Source organism: Oryctolagus cuniculus, chromosome 8 (assembly GCF_964237555.1).
Source record: "Oryctolagus cuniculus chromosome 8, mOryCun1.1, whole genome shotgun sequence".
NCBI classification, from domain to species: domain Eukaryota; kingdom Metazoa; phylum Chordata; class Mammalia; order Lagomorpha; family Leporidae; genus Oryctolagus; species Oryctolagus cuniculus.
The window spans coordinates 31,724,584-31,743,919 of NC_091439.1; the positions used below are offsets into that span (position 1 = coordinate 31,724,584).

A 19,336-nucleotide genomic window follows, 5' to 3' on the forward strand; every position below is an offset into this window, starting at 1 on the left:
TATATTAATCCTTCAACAGATAGAGAGCCCACAAGTATTTTTTCCCAGTCTTCTGGCTGTCTCTTCACTCTTTCGATCATTTCCTTTTCCATGAAGAAGATTCAGAGTTTGATATAATCTTATTTCTTTAGTTTTGCTTTTGCTGTCATTGCTTCTTATCTAAGAAGTCATCCCCTACACCAATGTCTTGGTGTATTACCCCTACATTTTCTTCCAGCAACTTCATAGTCTCAGATCTTAAATTTAGTTCTTCAATACATCTTGAGTTGATTTTTGTATGTTGTGAGAGGTATGAATTCAATTTCATTTTTTAAATATATACATCCAGTTTTGAAAGCACCATTTATTGAAGAAATTAACCTTACTCCAAAGTATGGTCTGAGCAATTTTGTTGAAAAATCAGTAAGTTGTACGTATGTGGATTAATTTCTAGGCTTTCTATTTTGTTCCATTGAATTGTTTGTTTCAAAATTATAATAGTTGAGGGCTGGCGCCGCGGTTCAATAAGCTAATCCTCCAACTTGCGGCGCCGACACACCGGGTTCTAGTCCCGGTCGGGGCGCCGGATTCTGTCCAGGTTGCCCCTCTTCCAGGCCAGCTCTCTGCTGTGGCCTGGGAAGGCAGTGGAGGATGGCCCAAGTGCTTGGGCCCTGCACCCCATGGGAGACCAGGAGAAGCACCTGACTCCTGCCTTCGGATCCGCAGCGCGCCGGCCACGGCGGCCATCGCAGGGTGAACCAATGGCAAAAGAAGACCTTTTTCTCTTTCTCTCTCTCTCACTGTCCACTCTGCCTGTCAAAAAAAAATTATAACACTTGATACAAAGACATATAACTGTCTGTATCATAAAAATGTACATGCCACGAAACTTTAATTTATACTTTATATATCCAGTGTACACATTTATAAAAATAGCATCAACATTAATTTTATTACAAGCCAGTGAGTTACTCAAGGAATATTTATTAAAATTTACTAAAAATCACTAAATATTGCAACTGAGGTAAAAATCTATAAGTAAACAAAAGTATCATTTATAAGAACCAATAATAAACAGAAGGGCAGAAGACATTTTCTGAGGGCTGCGTCACTCCTTGATATGTTGAAGTAGCTTCAACAAATGGGACTCAATAACCTGTTGGACACTTCTACAGCCCAGGGCTACAGCCAAATCCATCGAATTATATCCAGAGTCAATTTCAATTGTCGAGTCAGCTCCATTTTCTAAAAGCATGAGGAGTAAGTGCACAGTGACTCCTGTTGTTGACTTAGCAAATTGACTCTCTTGTTTATGTCATTTCACGTGACTTCCATGGACGGTGTCCAGCAGAGATGTCCCTCCATTCCTGTCACACTCGTTAACATCAACTCCACAGTGGAGCAGCATTTTGGCAATGTCTGTGTAGCCCTTGCTGCAGGCCAGTGACAGTGCGCTTTGTCAACCTTTTTCTAAAAGTTGAGCATCAGCGCCATTCTGAAGTAGAAACTCTACCACAGCTACTTGCCTGTGTGCTGCAGCCCACATCAGAGGGGTAAATCCTTCTTCATCCGTGTATTGGTAACATTTTCTTGTTCGGTAAGGGTAGCCAAACAGAGCATCTCTCCCTGAGCTGCCAACTGGTGAACAGACAAAGAATTTGCTAACAAAGATGTGGTTGAGACCTCATTTCCTGTGTGTTTGTTGGTTAAGGTGGTTTACTGTTTTATGGGTGAGAAATGCTTCATTGTCGAGGGAGTGTAAACGTGCCTTACTTGAATTTCTGGAGAAGCAGATGTATGGATACTGCATTTGGTTTTAAATAGGACTTTAAGTAGGCTTTAAATAGATGTCACTTCCAGGTCAGAATTAACTTGATCTTGAATACTTTTACTATCTCCTTCACTTAAGGACTTCACCAACCGAGAACGCATGTTCATGTCAAATCGGTTTGGCAAAATGAATTTCATTCCCATGGCGACACCCTGAGCGGACCCATCTTCTGAATTTGGGTCCAGTGGATGTTCTAGCTTAATGTAGGGCATGCTGGAGACAGTGTAACTGCTGGGACACTCTTCCACTACCAGCTGTGCTGATGTGGCCATGTGGTTTTCATCACTATTTCTTCGTAGTATGCTTTGAAGTCAGGTTTTGTGACACCTCGAGGTACCTCCCTGGATGTTCTGGGTCTTTTGTGATTTCATAGGAGTTTCAGGATTCTTTTTCTAACTTTGTAAGGAATGTCATGGGTATTTTGATAGGGATTTTATTGAATCAATAGATAGCTTTAAGTAGTATAGATATTTTAATGATACTGATTCTTTCAGTCTATGAGCTAGGAACATCTTTCCATTTTATTGTGTTCTTGCTGCTTTCTTTCATCAATGTTTGATAATTTTTATTGTCAAGATCTTTCATTTTTGGTTAAAATTTTTCCTAAATATTTGATTGTCTTCTATGGCTCTTGTGAATGGTATTTCTTTCTTTTTTTTTTTTAACTTGTATTTAGCAAATATAAATTTCCAAAGTACAGCTTATGGATTACAATGGCTTCCCCCCATAACTTCCCTCCCTCCCACCCGCACCCCTCCCAATTCCCACTCCCTCTCCATTCCATTCACATCAAGATTCATTTTCAATTATCTTTATATACAGAAGATCAATGTAGTATATACTAAGTAAAGATTTCAACAGTTTGCACACACACAGAACATAAAGTGTAAAATACTGTTTGAGTACTAGTTATAGCATTAATTCACATTGTACAACACATTAAGCACAGAGATCCTACATGAGGAGTAAGTGCACAGTGACTCCTGTTGCTGACTTAGCAAATTGACACTCTTGTTTATGTCATCAGTAATCTCCCTAGGCTCTTGGTATTTCTTTCTTAATTTCTCTTTCAGTAAATTCATCATTAGTGTATAAAAACATCACTGTTTTATATGTTTATTTTGTAACCTGCAGCTTTACAGAATTGGCTTATCAATTCTCACAGGTTTTTGGTGGAGGATTACGTTTTCCCATGTGCAACACCAGATCATCTGCTAACCTCATTATTTTGACTTCCCCTTTTCCAGTTTTGATGTCTTTTATTTCTTCTCCTCTTAGCTCTTGCTAATACTCCCAGTATTATATTGAATAAAAAGTGGTTACAGTGTACATTCTTGTCTTGTTCCAGATCCAAAAGGAAATGCTTTCAGCTTTTCCTCATTCAGTATGATACTGGCTGTTGGTTTGACATAGGCAGCCTTTATAATTTTGAGGTATGTTCCTTCTATACCTAATTTGTGGAAGGTTGTTATTATGAAGGAGTGTTTAATCTTATCAAATGCTTTCTCCTCGTCTATTGAGATAATGATCTGTTTTTTGTTCTTCATTCTATTTCAGTTGCATTGATTCCCAATAATTTTTCCCATTCTGTTTGTTTCTTCACTTTCCTGAGTGTTTCTTTCGCAGTGTAGAAGCTTCTCAATTTGATGTAATCCCATTTTTTGATTTTGGTTTTGATTGCCTGTGCCTCTGAGGTCTTTTACAAGAATTCTTTGCCTGTGCCAATGTCTTGCAGTGTTTCCCCAATGTTCTCTAGTAATTTGATGGTATCAAGTTGTAAATTTAGGTATTTAATCCATTTTGAAAGGATTTTCATGTAAGATGTAAGGTAGGGGTCCTGCTTCATACTTCTGCATGTGGAAATCCAGTTTTCCCAGCACCACTTGTTGAAGAAAGTGTCCGTGCTCTAGGGATTAATTTTAGCTTCTTGGTCATATATAAGTTGTTTGTAGATGCTTGGATTGGTCTCTAGCATTTCTATTCTATTTCATTGGTTTATCTATCTGATTTTGTACCAGTACCAGGCTGCTTTGATTATAATCTTCTTGTAATATATCTTGAAATCTGGTATTGTGATGCTCTGGCTTTGTTTTTGTTTTGTTTTGTTTTGTTTTGTTTTTTTTTATAGAAGGTTACTTTAGCTATTTGAGGTCTTTTGTGTTTCCATGTGAATTTCAGCATCATTTTTTTCCAGATCTGAGATGAATGTCTTGGTATTTAGATTGGTATTTAGATTGGAAGCTATGAAGGGTTGTTGAAAGAATGGACATTTTGATGATATTGATTCTTCTAATCCATGAATATGAAAGATTTTTCCATTTATTTGTATCTTCTTCTTTTCTTTCTTTAATGTTTTGTAATTCTCATTGTAGAGATCTTTGACATCCTTGGTTAAATTTATTCTAAGATATTTGATTTTTTGTAACTATTTTGAATGGGATTGATCTTGATATGCCTTGGCATTGTCTGTGTATACAAAGGCTCAATCCCATCAAGGTGGCATGTACCAGTGCCATCTCACTAGTCCAAGCAATCAATTTCAGTTGACAATTGATCATAATGATAGGTCTAAGAGTCAAAGACAAACAAGACTAGTGTCTGCTAATACTAACTGCTAGAATTAAAAAGGGAGAGAATGATCCAACATAGGAAGTGGGATACACAGCAGACGCATAGAATGGCAGATGTCCTAAATAGCACTCTGGCCTCAGAATCAGCCCTTAAAGCATTGGGATCTGGCTGAAGAGCCCATGAGAGTATTTTAGGCATGGAAAGCAAAGACACTCTGGAAAAAAAAAAAAGAGGACCTAAATAAAAGATCTCTGCAAGTGAGATCCCAGTGGAAAGAACGGGTCATCAAAGAAGGAGGTACCTTTCTCTGAAGGGAGGAGAGAACTTCCACTTTTACTATGACCTTGTCTAAAAAAGATCGGAATCAGCAAACTCAAAAGGCTTCCATAGCCTTGGCAACTCATGACAAGAGCCTAGGGAGATTACTGACGCCATAAACAAGAGTGTCAATTGTTAAGTCAACAACAGGAGTCACTGTGCACCTAGTCCCCATGTAGTACCTCTGCCCTTAATGTGTTGTTCAATATGAATTAATGTTATAACTAGTACTCAAACAGTACTTTATACTTTGTGTTTCTGTGTGGGTGCAAACTGATGAAATCTTTACTTAATATATACTGAATTGATCTTCTGCATATAAAGATAATTGAAAATGAATCTTGATGTGAATGGGATGGGAGAGAAGTGGGTGATGGGATGGTTGCAGGTGGGAGGGAGGTTATGGGGGGGGGGGAGTCAGTGTAATCCAAAAGCTGTACTTTGGAAATTTATATTAATTAAATAAAAGTTTAAAAAAAAAGGCTGTTCATTTTTGTGTATTGACTTTGTATCCTGCTCCTTTACCAAACTCTTTTATGAGTTCCAATAGTCTCAATAGTTAGTGGAGTCCTTTGGGTCCCCTAAATATAGAATCATGTTATCTGCAAATGGTGATAGCTTGACTTCCTCCTTCCCAATTTGTATCCTTTTGATTTGTTTTTCTTGCCTAATGGCTCTGGCTAAATTTTCCAGTACTATGTTGAATAGCAATAGTGAGAGTGGGCATCCCTGTCTAGTACCAGATCTCAGTGGAAATGCTTCCAACTTTTCTCCATTCGGTATGATGCCGGCTATGAGTTTTTCATAAATTGCTTTGACTTTGTTGAGGAATATTCCTTCTAAATCCAATTTGCTTAGAGCTTTCATCATGAAAGGGTGTAGTATTTTGTCAAATGCTTTCTGCATCTATTGAGATAATCATATTGTTTTTGTCCTTCAATTTTTTAACATTGATTTATTTGTGATATTCAACCATCCCTGTATACCAGGGATAAATCCCACTTGGTCTATGTGAATGATCTTTCTGATGTGTTGTTGGATTCAATTGGCCAGAATTTTATTAAGGATTTTTGCATCTATGTTCATCGGGGAAATTGGTTTGCAGTTCTCTTTCTCAATTGTATCTTTTTCAGGTTTAGGAATTAAGGTGATACTGGATTCATAGACAGAATTTGGAAGCATTCCCTCACTTTTAATTGTTTTGAAAAATTTGATAAGAAGTGGCATTAGTTCTTCTTTAAATGTCATATAGAATTCATTAGTGAAGCCATCTGGTCTTGGGCTTTTCTATGTTGGGAGGGTCTTTATTACTGATTCAATTTCCACCTTTGTAATGGGTCTGTGTAGGTTTTTTTTTTGTTTTGTTTTCATGGCTCAATTTAGGTAGGTTGCATGTGTCCAGGAATCTACCCATTTCTTCTAGGTTTCTCAGTTTGTTGGCATACAGCTCTTTGTAGTAATTTTTGATGATTCTTTTCATTTCTGTGATGTCTGTTGTTACATTTCCTTTTTCCTCAATTATATTGATTTAGTTTCTCTCTCACTTTTTGGTTAGCTGGGCCAATGGTGTATCAATTTTATTTATTTTTTTTTAATCAGCTCTTTGTTTTGCTGATATTTTTCATTATTTTGTTTCAATTTTATTGATTTATTTTCTAATTTTAATTACTTCTTTTCTCCTACTAGGTTTTGGTTTGATTTGCTGTTATTTTCCTAGGTCCTTGAGATGCACTGAAAGCTCATTTATTTGGTGCATTTCCAATTTCTTGATGTGGGCACCAATTGTGATAAACTTTCCTCTTAACACTGCTTTTGCTGTATCCCATAAGTTTTGTCGTATTCATTTGTTTTCAGAAATTTAAGAAATAAGCCAAGGACTTAAACAGACACATTTCAAAAGAGGAAATCGAAATGACCAACAGTTAACATGAAAAACTGCTCAGAATTACTAGCCATCAGGGAAATGCAAATCAAAACCATGATGAGGTTTCACCTTACCCAAGTAAGAATGGCTTTCATACAGAAATCAACAAAAAACAAATGCTGGTGAAGATGTGAGGGAAAAGGTACTCTAATCCACTGTTGGTACAAATGTAAACTGGTCTATCCATTGTGGAAGACAGTATGGAGATACCTCAGAAATCTGGTTATGGACCTACCATATGACCTAGCCATCCCACTCTTGGGAATTTACCCAAAGGATATGAAATCAGCCAATAAAAGAGTTATTTGCATCCCCCATGCTTATTTCAGCTCAATCCACAATAGCTAAGACATGGAATCAACCTAAATGCTCATCAACTGAAGACTGAATATAGAAATTATGAGATATATACTCTATGGATTACTACATAGCAGTAGAAAATGAAATCCAGTCATTTGCAACAAAATGGATGAATCTGAAATACATCATACTTAGTGAAATAAGCCAGTCCCAAAAGAACAAATACTATATGTTCTCCCTGATCTGTAATAACTAATAGAGCACCTAAAAGGAAATTTGTAGAAGTAAAATTGACACTTTGAGAAGCATTGACTTGAACAGCCCATGTCTTGCCTGTAAAGGAACAGTTTTTTTTGTTGTTGTTGTTGTTTTTTTTTTTTTCTTAATGGAGAATGGGATGGGGAATAGGAGAGGGAGGAGGAAGTGGGATGGAAGTGGGAGTGGGAGGGCATATATGATGGAAGGAATCACTATATTCCTAAAGTTGTACTTATGAAATTTGTACTCATTAAATGAATAATTTCTTTGGGAAAAATAATATAGGTCTGTAGTTTTCTTATCATAGTGTGTCTTTGTTCAGTTTTAACTGTCCTCATTAAAAGAATTGGGCAGAGTTGCATCCTGTTCAGTATTTTGGAAAAATTTGGAAAGTATTAAAGTAAATTTCTCTTTAAATGTTTTGTATAATTCAGTAGTAAAGTCATCTAGGTCCTGAACTTTTCCTTGATTGAAGACTTTGAATTGTTGCTTCAATCTCACTGCTTATAATGGGTCTGCAGGATTTAATGGAGGTTTAACAGGTTTTGCTTCCGATTTATGAGTAATATTGTTACTTTACTAACTCCTCTAAGGTCTCAACTGTTGATGCAGCTTGGTTTCTAGAACAATCATGGTAAGCACAGTAAAATCTTGCTTTTCATCTTTGATGACTTCTGAAGCTGGAAAGTATTGTGAGAATTATAATCATTGTTTAATATTTATTAGTTGCTGCAGTTCCCATACCCTATGAAGATTGAAGCCATAATTCAGTAACAAAATTAAGTATAAAATTTCTAAATTATTTTTGTAACCCAAGAAAATAATGTAAATCTAAATTAGTGTGATAATTATGGCTTATTAAGCATTTATATGGACCTTAACAGCATGAAAAGGCAAAAACGTCTGTTTATCTTTATATAAATACTATGCAGAGTGAGTGGTAGAATAGTATATTTTAGGAAGATATGATTGACCTTTCAAAAGTAATGGTTTGTGATTTATAATTTAACTTCCTATTATAAAAAAAGGACTATAAGAGAGTGACAGATACTTAAAAGAAATTGAGGGTCTTCCTCCTGACCAAATTTACAATGACTTTACTATGCTTCCAAGAAGGAAAAGGATATCTTCAAGAATGGTCATCCTGGGTATAAATTTAGCCATTATTGATTATATTATTCTGTAGCTGAGGTAACTAATCCTTCAGCTGATGGCAAGTGGAAGTAAAGCGGTCTGATTATTTCACTTTGAATTTAAAAAGGCACACTGTCAAGTTTAAACTTAGCCAGCTAAAAATAAAATAATGAAAAAAGGTGTTGTCAGCTAACTTAACAAAAATAGAATTGTTTTCATTACTTAAAAATAATGAAAATATATTTTAGTAAGGAAGAAATCAACCCTCAATTATTTAACAATATTTTGGAAACAAATCATGGAATGATAATTTAAGAATAACAGATGGAAGACAGAATTTAAAGATTAGACTTTCAAAATAATTCAATTTTTTTATTTATTTAAAAGACAGACACAGAGACAGTGAGAGGTATAATATACCCTGAAAACTAAAGCCATGTTTCTTAGTATTTATTAATTAATCAAAAGTCTACTAGTGATCCTTAGCAGAGCTTATGTAGAAAAAAGTTAATGCATGTATGTGTGTGCATGTATGTGTGTATGTATTTGTGTGTGTAATTTTAAATATATCTTGATCTCAATGAAGTGAAACAGAAAATGTAATTTTTCAGTTTTTGTAGATCTAGATCAAATCACAAAATCTTTAAGTGCTATAACATATAGTATGATACTGAATTTAATCAACTATTGAATGTTATAAACTTTTTCACTAATAATTTTCTGTTATGATTATAAGGAAAATTAATGCTAGTATCTTCCTCATTAGAATTTGCATTTGTATTTTAAAAGAATTCTAAACAACTGCAAAGAACAAACCTGTAACACTTCATGTGAGATGCAATTGAATTGGCAATTGAACATATGGCCCTTGAAAATAATAAAGCTAATTGTTTCTTTTCAGTTCAATATGATAGAAGTTGCATGCCATCTAAATTAGGGCTAATGCATCCTATATTCATTTCAATATTCTGGTAAAGGGTTAATTTACCTGAATTACACTGAATTCCAGTGTCCAATTTCAAAAATCAATCTGCAATTTTTAATCAAAAGCTGTTGAATTAAGTTATTTGTGAACTTTTCACAGCTATCAAACATGATTAATACTCCACAGTTAAAACAATTTATTAAGTTATTTTGATAATGGAGATCATTATACCAACATATTTTTCATATGACACATTTTACAAACTAGAAACAAATAAAAGAAAAGATCTTAGAATTGAAGTAATTGACAGTTAATAGTATATCTTTATGGTATCAACTGATATGACTAACCCTAGAGAAAGCTAGACTAACATGATTATCTGATAGTCATCAGATTATTCGGACTATTGATGTAGGTTCCTGAGTAAATTTTAAGCTGTTGATAATAAAATAAATTGCAGAGAACTTTGATATATTTACGTAAAGTGTTACCCTTAATTTGTTCACTTAAAATAACTGTTAGAATTATGCAAGACATTTAGAATAAAGAAAAGCATAAAATGTTGTTTCTGGACTGGAGTAATTAAATATTCCAGGCAGAAGATAACCATTTCAATCCAGCTTTTGTCTCTGAATCCATGATATAGCATACCCATTTTTTTCTCACTCTGTCAGGCCACAACAGGCTACTTTTATTTCTCAGATATCTCACATTTTCTGTTTTCTTTCCCTTTAATTTTTTTTTTTTTGAGAAATGTACTGTGAATTCTTCCCCATCTCTGTGAATTGCTTTTATACTCTGTGGATGGTGTCTTTTGAAGAATGAATTTCTTGTTTTTAAAGCATCACAAATTACTATTTTCATGTATTATTAGTTCCCTTTCAGAAATTTTATCTATTCCAATGTTACAAAGGCACTGCCTAATTTTTTCTACATATTAAGTTAATCTGCAATTAATTTCTGTCTATGGTGTGAGGTAAGAGTTAAGACCAGAATATACCATCCTGAAACCTACTACATAAAGTTTATTACAGGGCCATCTCTATGGTGTAGCAAGTAAAGCTGCTGCCTGCAACAGCGCTGGTATCACATATGGATGCTGGCTCAAGTCTTGGCTGCTCTATTTCTGATCCAGCTCCCTGCTAATGGCTTGGGAAAAGCAGCAGAAGATGCCCCAAGTGTATGGGCTTCTGACATCCATGTAGGAGACCAGGATGAAGCTCCTGGCTGCTGGCTTTGACCTGCCCCAGTGCTGACCATTGCAGCCATTTGGGAAGTGAACCAGTAGATGGAAGATATCTCTCTCTCTTTCTCTGTAACTCTGCTTTTCAAATAAATAAATAAATCTAAAAAAAAGAATGTTAATTACAATGTGATACAGAAGACCACATGATAAATTTTTTTAGCTATAAAGATCCAGGAACAAGATACGTACACAGAAAAGCAGAGAAAAGGAGGTTGAGGCAGAGGCTAACAGGTTGAGAATGGAAATACAGAAAAGAGATGTATTTAGGGGATTTTTTTATAGGTGAAGCATGTCATATAATGTAAATACTCTTTTCTCTACAAAAGTTTCTAACAATGCCCACTTTATAAAGAATGCTACTTTGGAAGGATACTAAGTTTTTCATTTGGATATGGCATTTATTTCTCTCATATATCCATCTCCATGAAAGATTTCACTTCATGGATTTATGTTACTTAGCCCCCATAATATACATCCTATCATGTTTCATATTTGCTTGCCAATTTAATACAAAGTCTTACATTGTAAAGAATTTGATGTAAGATGACAGAAATAATGTCAGGAGCCAATTTACATGTTCTATTTCAGCAGATTATTTTGTCCAACACATAATTCTGCCTGTAACTCATTAGATGGCTTAGGGTATTTTTATAGCAACTAAATGCAAAGTATCAAAATTATATTGCTTAAAGTGTGCGGATCAAATGATATTGATGGTTTATGTTATCTGCAATATAAAAACACATAAAAAGAAATATATTTTCAAAAATTAAATCTGACTTATCTTTGACAAAGGAGCTAAAATCAATCCCTGGACCAAGGACAGTGTCTTTAACAAATGGTGCTGGGAAAACTGGATCTTTACATGCAGATGTTTGAAAGCAGACCCCTAACCCTAAACAAAATTCTCAAAATGGATCAAAGACCTAAATCTATGACCTGAGACCATCAAATTACTGGAGAACATTGGGGATACTCTGTAAGACATTGGCATAGGCAAACACTTCTTGGAAAAGACCCCAGAAGCACAGAAGATCAAAGCCAGAATTGACAAATGGGATGACATCAAGCTGAAGAGCTTCTACAGTGCAAAAGAAACACTCAGCAAAGTGAAAAGGCAACCAGCAGAACGGGAGAAAATTTTGGCAAACTACACAACTGATAAAGGGTTAACATCCAGAATTTATGAAAAGCTCAAGAAATTCAACGACAACAAAACAATCCAGTTAAGAAATGGGCAAAGGACTTGAACGGATATTTTTTCAAGATAGGAAATTCAAATGGCCAACAGACACTTGATAAGATGCTCAGGATTACTAGGCATCAGGGAAATGCAAATCCAAGCCACAATGAGGTTTTACCTCACTCCAGTTAGAAAGGTTCATATACAGAAATCAACAAACAGCTGCTGGTAAGGATGTGGGGGAAAAGGGACACTAATCCACTGCTGGTGGGAATGCAAATTGATGCAGCCACCATGGAAGACAGTATGCAGATACCTTAGAAATCTGAATGTAGACCTACCATCTGATCCAGCCATCCCACTCCTGGGAATTTACCCAAACCAAAAGAAATTAGCATATGAAAGAATTATCTGCAACTTTATGTTCATTGCTTCACAATTCACAAAAGTGAAGATATGGAATCAATCCAGATGTCCATCAACTGTTGATTGGATACAGAAACTATGGTATATATACATTATTGATATTATGGTATGTATACACTCAGCTGCTGTTGTAAAAAAAAATGAAATCCTATCTTTTACAGCAAAATGGACACATCTGGAAACCATTATACTTAGTGAAATAAGTTAGTCCCAAAAAGAAAGATATATGTTTTCCCTGATCCAAGGTAACTAATAGAGTACCTGAAATGTAATGTATTGGAGAGAAATGTAATTGTGAGATTTGATGATTGTTTATAGCCCTTGTCTCTTCCATTGAGGAACAGTGTTGTTTTTTTCTTTTTATTTTCTTTCTTCTTCATACTATTTGTTGAAATATTTTACTTATTGTAAGGTTAACTATATGATTATTAAGTAAACTGAAAATAGATCTTTGTAAAAATTAAGAGTGGGAATGTGAGGGGGAGGAGGAAGAAGGGTTGGAGTGTGGGCAGGGGGGAGGGTAGGGGGAAAATATCACTATGTTCCTAAATCTGTATACATGAAATATATGAAACCTGTATAACTTAGATAAATTTTTTAAAAATTTAAATAAATATATATAATTCTGACTGTGAACACCCACAGGCAACTATTAAAAAGATCAAAGAGATTATCAGAGAACTTTTTTAACATTTAAGTATATAGATCAATTATTACTAATGCTTAACTTGCTTCTGTTAGAAAATAAAAGCAGCATTGTTGCCTGTATAAGTTAAAAATATATATTAGACTACTTATATTTTGCCCCATTTTAGATTTAATTTCAAGCCTGAAAGATAGTTTGTCCACTATGGTGCTCACAATAACATCAAAATCAGAAAATTTGCTCAAGAAACATTTATTCCACGTTCTTTGCAAAATAAGAAATAACAAGCATGTTCTCTTTTACTTAGAGGAGACAATGCATTTTTTAGTGGCCATATGCTTGCACTTAAGCTGCAAACACATAAAAATATGAATTACATTTTTCATGAAGAATTCAATGCTTTAGAGAGCTTTTTGTGTCTTGCATAATAAAACATTTCCAATGCCAATGTTCTGGTGGCTTCCTGATCATTATAATTTTAGGTCTACGATCATGGGAAAGACAGTAGTCATTCCCTTAGAAACTTACTCTTGCCTCATGAGTTTGATATGAGTTCCCGAAATGTAAACCTCAAACCTCTAGATTATGGGAGTCATTTAATAATCTGAAATAATCTTGAAATACCTGGAGGGACAGAGTTGATATTGTGGAGCAGTAGCTTAGCTGACGCAACCTGTATTTGAGTGTGGATTCAAATCCAGATTACTTGGCCAGCTCCACGGCTCACTAGACTAATCCTCCGCCTGTGGTGCCGGCACACCAGGTTCTAGTCCCAGTTGGGGCGCCAGATTGTGTCCCGGTTGCTCCTCTTCCAGTCCAGCTCTCTGCGTCCAGCTCTCTGCTGTGGCCTGGGAAGGCAGTGGAGGATGGCCCAAGTGCTTGGGCCCTGTACACACATGGGAGACCAGGAGGAAGCACTTGGCTCTTGGCTTCAGATCGGTGCAGCGCGCTGGCCTTAGCAGCCATTTGGGGGGTGAACCAATGGAAGGAAGACCTTTCTCTCTGTCTCTCTCTCACTGTCTAACTCTGCCTGTCAAAAAGATAAATAAAAAATAAAAACAAATCCAGATCACTCTGTTTCTGATTCAGCGTGCTGCTATGTACTTGTGTTGCAGCAGGTTACGGCCCAATATGGATCCCTGCCACTCACTTGGGAGACATGGAGAGAGTTCCAAGCTCCTGGCTTCTGCCTGGCTCAGTTCTAGCTAGAAATTGAGCCAGCAGATCAAAAATATCGCTCTTTGCTTGTCCCTCTCTCTCTGTGTAATAATAAAAATAATTAGTATAATAAATAATGAAGTATTATAATAAATGATAAAAAATAAAAATCTTGACCAGATTTTTTCTTTTCCAATAGTACTTTCACCAGTGGTGTTTGCAGTAGTAAATTAATGTAAACTGTTTAATACATTGATTAGAATATGCTCAATGTCAACAGATTAGTTAGTATCATGATTATTGAAAAGTCTTAAAATGTGTCTGAGGCATAAACTATAGATAAAAACTGTAGATGAAATGTAATTTTGAGCAAGATTAAAAATAAAATAAATTCCTGATAATTTTCAAATACTGTCTACTATCATTTATAGTTCCTTTTTATTGCCAATTGCACTTTACCTTAATCTGGGGATGTTGACTTTATTCTTACCTACATAACTGAAATATCTGATACTGCTCTACATCACTTACAGCTCAGAGAGTAGATAGCATTAATTCATGATCTCTGGCTTTAAAAAATATTATGGGGGCCGGCACTGTGGTGTAGTGGGTAAAGCCGCCACCGGCAGTGCGCCAGTTTGAGTCCTAGTTGCTCCACTTCCGATCCAACTCTCTGCTAGGACCTGGGAAAGCAGTAGAAGGTGGCCCAAGTCCTTGGACCCCTACACCTACGTGGGAGACCTGGAAGAAGCTCCTGGCTCCTGGCTTTGGATCGGCGCAGCTCAGGCTGTTGTGGCCAACTGGGGAGTGAAATCAGTGGATGTAAGATTTTCTCTCTCTCTCTCTCTCACTCTGCCTTTGAAAGAAAGAAAGAAAGAAAGAAAGAAAGAAAGAAAGAAAGAAAGAAAGAAAGAAAGAAAGAAAGAAAGAAAGAAAGAAAGAAAGAAAGAAAGAGAAAGATTATGAAGAGGGCTAACCCTGTGCTTGTGGCACTGGCATCCCATATGGACCCCGGTTCTAGTTCCAGCTGTTCCTCTTCAAATCCAGCTCTCTGCTATGGCCTGGGAAAGCAGTAGAAGATGGCCCAAGTCCTTGGGCCCCTGCACCCACATGGGAGACCCGGAAGAAGCTTCTGGCTCCTGGTTTCAGATCAGCCCAGCTCCAGCCTTTGCAGCTATTTGGGGAGTGAACTAGAAAATGGAAGACCTTTCTGTCTCTCCTCTCTGTCTGTAACTCTACCTCTCAAGTAAATAAATAACATCTGTAACAACAACAACAAAATCATGAGACATACTATGCACTTGATGACTGAATGAAGGAATGCTACATCTCTTAAGATGCAACTGCATGATTTGAATATTTGTCCCCCCAAACTCAGTAGTTTGGTTCCCTAAATCTTTTTTTAAGATCTATTTTATTTGTTTGAAAGACAGAGTTACTGAGAGAGTTAAAGCCAGAGAGGTCTTCCATCCACTGGTTCACTCCCCAGATGGCCGCAATGGCTGAAGCTGCACCAACCCAAAGCCAGGAGCCAGGAACTTCCTCCAGGTCTCCCACAGGGTTGCAGGGGCCCAGGGACTTGGGCCATCTTCTACTGCTTTTCCAGGCCATAGCAGAGAGCTGGATCGGAAGAGGAGCCAACTGGTGCCAATATGCGATGCCAGCGCTTCAGGCCAGGGCGTTAACTCGCTGCACCACAGCCCCAGCCCCAAGTTCCCACAATCTTATGCTAGCAGCAATAACATAAGTGCTGTGTAGACGTGGGACGTTAGAGAGGTGATTGGTTTAGATTTTATCATTATGATCGAACTCTCATGATGAAATTCTGATAATTTTGTAGAAGACAAAATATACATTCTTTCTGTCTCTTGCCAAGTGATGCCCTGTGCTATCTTTAACTTTGAAAGAAAGAAGACCATCATCAGCCTGAAGCAGTGGGGCCTGGCCAATCTTGGACAGTGAATGTTCAAAATCATTAGTCCAGATAAACCTCTTTACTTCTAAAGTCAGCCTGTCTCAGATAGTTCATTGAAGTTACAGAAAGCTCACCAATACAGCACTATAAGTGTATATATCTTTTGACATCCATGTAGAAAGGATATTATTCTACGCCATCTGATGAAAGGAAATAGTGAAAATTTCAGGCCAGATGGAGACATTTCAGTTTTAATTAGTTCATATCAAAGTATTCTTCACAATTATAGAAAACTTGCACATAATAAGAAAATTAGAAAATGAGATTCTAAACACCAGAACTATCTTACTCATCATTGTATATCATGGTCTTAGTTCAGGACTTGCTGTGGTTGCTTGCTTAAAAATCACCAATGTTGTTATTATCAATATCAGAACAATAGCAAAAAGTCTTCCAATTGCTGTCATTAGAGTTTTTTCATTAAAAACAATACTGAGGAACCCACATTTGCCGGGGACTTTGAGGTCTACATTTATCAAGTGGCCAAGTCGAAAGTTGGGACATTGAAAATGACTCTTAATGAGTAAAGAGCAGAGAGCATTTTCAGTGTCAAATGTTGTTTTTATAGCATTCCAGAAATGATGCCACTATTTGCACCATCATTTTTATCAACTGAATACAATGAGACTGTCTGATCGTCTGTTCACAACTATAGCTGTTGAACCTATTCAAGTTTCAGCTCTGCTCATGGAGGAAAAAGGAAAACATCCCTCCAGGAATTTCCCACTTGAAGTCAAATTTCTCTGTGTCAAGAAATTAAATAATTGCATTTAGAACAAAATTTCATTGGACTAAGAAATGGAGAACTGCCAAAAAGAAAAGAAAAATAAACATCTGCCTTAGTAATTCAGATTCCATAGGAAAACTGACAAATATTTCACGATTTTTTTTATTTTTTAAAATTTATTTGAAAGACAGTGTTCCAAGCTACTGCTTCATTTCACAAATGTTCGAAATGGGTGAGGTTAGTCTGGGTTGAAGCCAGGAGATGGAAATTCAATCCAGGTCTCCAACATGGGTCACATGAATTTTACTACCTGAGACATCAATTGCTTTCTCTTGGAATATTCCTGAGCAGAAAATTAGAACTGGGAGCCAAAGCCAGGAATTGAACCACATATTTTCCTGTAGGATGAGGATTCCTTTTTTTTTCTTTTTTTATTTTTAAGATTTTGTTCTTTAATTTGAAAGTCAGAGTTACAGGGAGAAAGGGCTCTTACATTTACTCATTCACTCTTCAGATGGCCACAATGGTCAGGGCTAGGCCAGGCCAAAGCAAGGAGCTAGGCACTTCATCCATGTCTCCCACATGGGTGTCAAGTGCACAGACAGGCCATGTTCCTCTGCTCTATCCCTGCCATTAGCAGGGATCTGGATCAGAAGTGAAGCAGCCAGGAGTTGAACAAGCTTCTATATGGGATGCTGGCAGTACAGGGGCCAGCTTTACCTGCTATGCCACAGGGCCAGCCCTGGGATGAGGATTTCATATCCAGTGTCTTAAACACTAGATCAAATTGCACACCCTAATGTTCTGTTTATTTTTAACATTAAAGGATTTACATAAAACCAAATTGTAGTGAGTGAACATTTGGCAGGGTTGGGGGGACTGGTGTGTGTCTATAAAATTTTATCCAAAAGATATGTCAGTTATTCTTAGAATTCAAATCATTTCATTAAAGACAATTAAGTCATCATATGTGTACACAATTACAATGAGCTTGAAAGTTGTCTAGATAACCCCTTCTTGCCAAAGTCATTTTGTTTCTGCTTTTATAGCATATCAAGAAAAAAAAATCCATTACTTTTCAGATTAATGCAAAACATCAACCTAAACTGAGCAGTTTCATCCACAAATCCTCTCAACTTTTATTAATTTAAAGTATACTAGGCACTGGACATGGTACTAAGCTCCTGGGATGAGAAAAATGAATTTTTTTTTTTGTTTCTGATGTTAAGAACATTGCTGTCAAACTAAACTCTTGGAATAAAGATAATCCTTTTCTAGTAACTTGGATGAATTTAGGAACCAAATTTCAAAAAAATACCTTCCATTTCAGTATTATAAAAGTTGTAGTCTTCATTGGATGACAATATTTACATAAGATAGTAATTGATATATTGAATGAAGAAAGTAATAGTAAATTAAAACTCCTAGGCGGTTGGTATATAAGAGATGTTCAAATAGCTCATGAGGATGCATATTATGAACAAATTATGCATGGATTTCAAAAATTTTTATAATAAAATCAATGTCTTGGTTAATTCCATTTTCATGAGTTCTTTGAAATCCATTTGTACTGCAGTGCTCATGTAATCAATATACAGGTTCAAAAATAAGTACAATTACACCAACAAAATAAAGTAGTCTCAATTACATATATATTTACAGCTGATAAATTAGAGATCATCTAGTCACAAGTAATAGAAATTTCATTTGAATTTTAAAATATCTATTTAAATGTAATCTCCATGAAGAAACACTCCAAAGTAAACTTTGCATTGCTCTTATCCTATAAAGTCTTCCTTCATAAGCACTTCTTAGACAATGCTTGTTTTTCAGCATCCTCATTCCTAAGCATTTTTACTATCAGATGCTTGCACAAGTGAACACTCTGATGACAAAATCTTGCTTTGAATCATTTTCAAATCACAATAGTGTTCTAGAATAAAATCAAGGGGATAAAGTGTGGATGTATACATAGAACTGAAGAAAACAGCTTACAAGTCATCAAGAAATGAAAGATGAATAGTTTCCCCAGATAAAAAAGTGACCAAGAATACTCTACACAAAATTACTATCAGGTGAAAGGGGTAACAGAATGGAAAAAAAATGCTTGTTCAGGTGGAGAAAACACAAATCAGGGTTTGTAGACAGAGATTTTTGAGCCAATATTAAAAAAAATAGTTATAGATGAGAGATGAGAGAATGAACAGAAATAATTGATATTTTACACAGTGAAGTAGTAGAGTTCAAATGTTGTTGGAAATGAAAAGGTTTTAACACATTGTTGGGGGAGTGTGTTTTGCTTCATGGTTGAGCTGTGGGATAAGCTGTTAGATGCCTACTTCCCACATCGCAATACCTGGCTTTCATTCCCAGCTCCAGCTCCTGACTCTAGCGTCCTGCTAATGCATATTTTAGAAGGAAACCAAACTGCTGGCCTCAGCCCTGGCCCAGAACTTGCCATTGCAGGGCAGAGGGGGAAAGATTGGAGAGGTAAGGAAGAGAGCAAGGCATGCAAGGAGGCAGACAAGAAATAAATAAAAAAAAAATAGTATTAAAAGCACCAATGAATGGGTTAGCCTTGCAATTTAAGAATTAGTCTTCTCATCTGGATCTGTTAAAAAACTCACACAGAAATCTTTCAGTTAACTAAGGCAATGCTGTCCTCTCTTAAGCCAGGGTGAATTGAGTTCTGTTGCTTGCAACCACAAGAATGCAATCTATACAGAGAAAAGAAT

At 36.2% G+C, this 19,336-nt stretch overlaps 1 pseudogene; it reads right to left on the bottom strand.

Annotated features, from left to right (window-relative positions):
- Positions 1-946: 946 nt before the first annotated feature.
- On the bottom strand, positions 947-1,819 carry LOC100348762 (ankyrin repeat family A protein 2 pseudogene; annotated as a pseudogene).
- Between the last annotated feature and the right edge of the window lie 17,517 nt (positions 1,820-19,336).